The sequence below is a fragment of the Aptenodytes forsteri genome, unplaced genomic scaffold, assembly GCF_000699145.1.
Source record: "Aptenodytes forsteri isolate BGI_AS27 unplaced genomic scaffold, ASM69914v1 Scaffold217, whole genome shotgun sequence".
Lineage (NCBI taxonomy): Eukaryota > Metazoa > Chordata > Aves > Sphenisciformes > Spheniscidae > Aptenodytes > Aptenodytes forsteri.
In genome coordinates, this window is record NW_008796222.1 from 2,678,786 (window position 1) to 2,683,759 (window position 4,974).

The following is a 4,974-nucleotide window of genomic DNA, read 5'->3' on the forward strand; positions in this document are numbered from 1 at the left end:
GTTGGGTCGACGGTTGGACTCGATGATCTTAGAGGTCTTTTCCAACCTCAATGATATTCTATGATTATACTAGACCTGACAAAGGAAGCTGTAAATTCTCACCTTTATCTCTTTCTCTTCCCTTTCCACCCTTCTCCTGCAGTGACTCTGGCTAGTGCGGGGTAAAGTTTTCTGCCATGCTACAGGGTGTGTGGTACACAGAAGCTTTCTTTCCATCACTATTACTATTAAAAAGAGTGTTTAAACATGTTGTTAGCCCTTTTCCCACACTTAGTATTTTGCAAACACAAAATGATTTTCAAGAATCAGAACACTGATTTTTGTTGTTGTGTTATTTCTGAAAAAAACAGGTCTCCAGAATTACCTTTGGGTTGATCTTCTACTTAATATCTAAAGCAATTCTTTAAATCCCCCAAAACAGGGGAGTCTAGCAAGTCAGTGTGGCTATATTTACGTTAAATGTAGCTGAAGTGACTTTGTGAAGCAAATATTTTCCCTCTTGTTATATACATCCTACTTAATCTTTAAAGCTCAAGAGCAATGATGTGACATTGAGCTGGCTGCAACCCATTGAGTCACGTAATGAATGAATCATTGATATTTCTGTTAATGACAGCAATGCATTAAAAATAAATTCACCAAGCCTTACATTATCTCAGAGATCTCTGCTTCCCATCAGTGCAGGTGGTAAATTAAGATCAATCATGAAATCATGGAAGCATGTAAGATGGAAAGGACCTCTTGTCATCTCATGCAACCTCCCTACTCAAAGCAGGTCCAGTTAGATCAGATTACTCAGGGCAGTGTCCAGCTGGGTTTTAAAAGTCTTCAAGGAAGGAAATTTTGTAACCTCTCCGGGCAACCTGTTCTGGTGTTTGACCACTGTCACAGTGCATTTTTTTCCTTATATCAAGTCAGAATTTCCCATATTGCAATATGAGTCCATTGCTTCTTGCCCTTCCACTGTGCACCTCTGAGAGAATCTATCTATCTCCTTCATCTTTGTATCTTCTGATTAAGTGGTTGTAGACTGCCATGAAATCTCCCCTTAACCTCTGCCTTTTCAGGAGGAATAAACCCAGCTCTCTCACCCTGTGCTTTATGTCATGTGTTCCAGCTACCCGACCATTTTGTTACCCTTCCTCTGGACTTGCTCCAGTTTGTCAATCTTTTTCTTGTACTAAGGACACAAAACTAGACATAGTACTCCAGATGCACTCTCAAGTGCCAATTAAAGGGGAAGAATCACTTTCCTCACCCTGTGGGCTCCAGTCTTGCTAATACAACCCAGGACAAGACTGGCTTTTTTTGATGCAAGAGCACACTGTTAGTCATGTTTAATTTGTTGTCAGTCAGAAGTGCCTGGTCCTTTGCTGTAAAGTTGCTTTCTAGCTGGGCTGTTTTGCCACATGGGATCCCAGATGCAGAACTTTGCTACATTTCCTGAGGTTCAGATGACTCCATTTTTTCCAGCTTGTCCAGGTCCCTCTGAATAGGAGCCCTGTCCTGCAATCTGGTAGCATCCCCAAGCTTGCTGACCCTCCATCTCATTACCCATGCATTAATAAAGACATGAAGCAGGGCTGGCCCCACTATTGACCCCTGAGGAGCACTGCTAGTCACTGGCCACCAGATGGACTTTGTACTGCTGGTCACTACCCTTTGAGCATGACAGCCCACCCAGTTTCCCTCCCATCTTATTGTTCACTTTCCTGGTCCCCATGTCTCCAGCTTGGCTGTAACTTGAAGGACAGACAAGTTTGCCTCCACGGTGCTGCCCAGGGGATGGACCTGCTGGATGGGCTGCCTTCCCTGCCCTGGCTGATCTTCGGTCAGAAGTCTGAGCTGTCTCTGACCATGTCCCACCACGGGCTAACCACTTTATGCACTAGGAAACTCTTCCCAGTTTTGCCATTCAAACCAAGGTCAGGCCAGGTTAGATTTTAACAAATTTATAATTCCCAAAGCACCTAGTCAGTTAATAACATCTGAGGTAACCAGATGTACATAAAATCAGGACTTACTGAAAATTAGCTGTATTTCAGACATGGAGAAAGCATGATGCCCTACCATGAGACCTGTCAGAGCCAGCAAGGGCTGGCGGCTCCCTGCAGTCAGGCCGCCAGGAGTGTCGGGGGTCTCCTCAACCCTGGGGTTGGCAAGGCAGGGCCTCACCAGCAGCACCCATCCCACCGCCCCAGTCAGGAGAAGGGCAGCTGGGGGGCACTAGGGCAACCCCTGCCCTGGGGATGGGAACCAGCTGAGGTTGGGCTGGGACATGAGCCTGTGGGTGGGCCCAGCTCAGCAGGGCCCATGGCTGACCAGGGCAAGGCTATGGGGAGCTGGAGACTGGCCTTGCTGCAGCATCACCAGGGCAGGGGCTGATGGCCCTGAGGGGTTGACATGGGGTCCTGGGCTGTGGGCAGGTGGGGGAGCTCCAGGGGGCCAGGCAGAGATAACCAGGCCTGTGGGAACCCTCAGGGCCCTGACAAGAATCAGGTATTTTACTTTTAAAATATAAATTAAATGGAATATCCAAGAATGCCCCAGTAAGGAAAACTACAATATGGAACTAAATTTGCCTTGAAAGTGGAACAACTGAAATCCTAGGTGTCCCATCCCTTTTTAATATGTTGCTGACAAATGTATTTTATCATTCCTTTATCTATGGATCACCCCGTCCCTTCCCGCCCTCCTTGGGCCCTGCAGCAGTGTGACTATCAGGCAAAGGAGAAACACCAAAGCACCAGGGAGTGATTTGCAGCACTCTAAATTAGTTTGTAAAACCTTTAGGAATGCGTTAAGAAAATGAATTGTTTTCATTGTTGCTGCTATGGGGTCTTTTTTATTGTCTACCTAAATGAATGCTTTTCTGAAAGACAGAATTCATCTATATTTGTTATTTTGTCCCATTGCAATTACCTGTACTCAGGGGTGCTTTACTTACATCACTCCCTATTACAGTATAAGTTCACTTTGCCTGATACTCATATTATTTGAAGTGTTACTTTTTTGTACTTTAAAATAAAGAGAAACTTAGTTTAATGGCAGTTTGACAGCTTTTCCTCCAAGTGACAAACTAAAATTGATCGAATGTACATTAGAGTTTTTAACTCTGAATCATGTGGTATCCTGTAGGGAATGCAGCTGGAATAAGCTATGATGTATGAAAAACACTGCATTCATAACCAGATCATTCACACTAAACTTCCAGTTATCTCCTTTTATCTGCTTGACTGGCTTCACTAGATCTAAAAGAGGTGTCCAGGACACCTATAATAACTTCAGATCAAAATTGTTTAAGTTCTTTGGCACAGTCCTATTGCGTAGTCAAAACGCAGGCACTATGGATCAAGTATTCAGATAGTACTGCTCAGTCAGTACTACAAAAGTCCTGATTTTCTTGTATACAAGGAGGTTTTTTTTAAGCCAAAAATGGTATGGCGTCCATTAAAAAAAAAAAAAAAGAAAGCAGCAGAGTGGGATTTATTATTTGTTAATAAAGTTGAATATTATACTAGTAGAGTGTCAGTCATGACATTTAAAAGTGAAAAAAAAAATCATTTTCTCTTCAAAATTATAACACCTGATTGATCCCTTGCTTAGATTGACATTGGGAGTAACTCCACTTACATCAAACCATGTTCAGCTATGTAAAACGGGCGTGAACAAGTATTTAGTTATAATGCTTTTCTGATGGCTTGTTGCAAGGATCCTTTTATATTCACAGCTTTTTGTGTTCTATGATATATAGCAAATGTTTGCAGGCACCTTGAGCATGGAGCAGTTTCTAACCATGGCAAAGTATTAACAGCCACATATAAATATTTTTTTTCCATGTACACTCTTTCCCTGTAGTCTATCCAGTGAAATTATAAGGTGAAGTACACGTATTCACTCTAGATTGATACTTATGTTCAGCAAATAGCCTTGTTCTAGAAATACACAGAGATTTCTTCTCCTAAAATGTAAAATGTCCTTTGAAATCTATGAAGTATCATATGTCAACAATTTGACTTATTATCAGTAGTATCAGGTGTATTCTTTACTTCTCTTCACTGGACTTGAAATCTTCCTCATTTTTGGAGACTTTGTCTTTTTTCCACAGTAGGAACTAAGAAGTTTTATGTCAACCAGTTGTGAATAAATGAGCTAAGTTTGTTTCTTGATGAATCAGAGTCCTTTTCTGCATTTTGTCAAAGGTTCTCTGATATAGAATATGGCACTGCCATCTACAGCTCTGACAGATGTACTTTACTGGTATTTAAATGAATGATTATTTCTCTTTCATTGTAGTAATGCTAACATCTATTTGGCAGTTATAACCTCATAGAGTACTTGATTTGAGGCAGCTTTGAAGATGACACCGTATTAGCTGTCAGGGTTCTCCAGAGCAAAGTATTGTTCTCCCGCTACCTCACTTCTTTTTTTCTGAAAGTGAGGTGAAACAGTAGTACTGGGGTAATATCTTATTAAGATAATACTTATGCCTAATGCACTGTCCTCTTCAAGAAAGTTTCCTGCAGATACATACCCCACGTGATGTAGATGCTGTGTAGATGTTCCAGTCTGCAAGTAAATGAAGCTTGCCTTCCTCTGTATCCAGGCATTAAGAATATGCCACTTGATAATATAAAAAATATCAAGAAAAGTCAGAGCAATTATTTAAAACCCAAAAGTTAGGTGTACATACTAACAAAAAAAGACAGGTCACTGTCAGAGGAGACTCCCATCTGAAGGGAACAGAAGGCCCAATATGCAGACTGGACCCAGTGTTGATCTGCTTGAGGGAAGGAAAGCTCTGCAGAGGGACCTGGACAGGCTGGATCGATGGGCCGAGGCCAACTGTATGAGATTCAACAAGGCCAAGTGCTGGGTCCTGCACTTCGGCCACAACAACCCCATGCAGCGCTACAGGCTTGGGGAAGAGTGGCTGGAAAGCTGCCTGGTGGAAAAGGACCTGGGGGTGCTGGT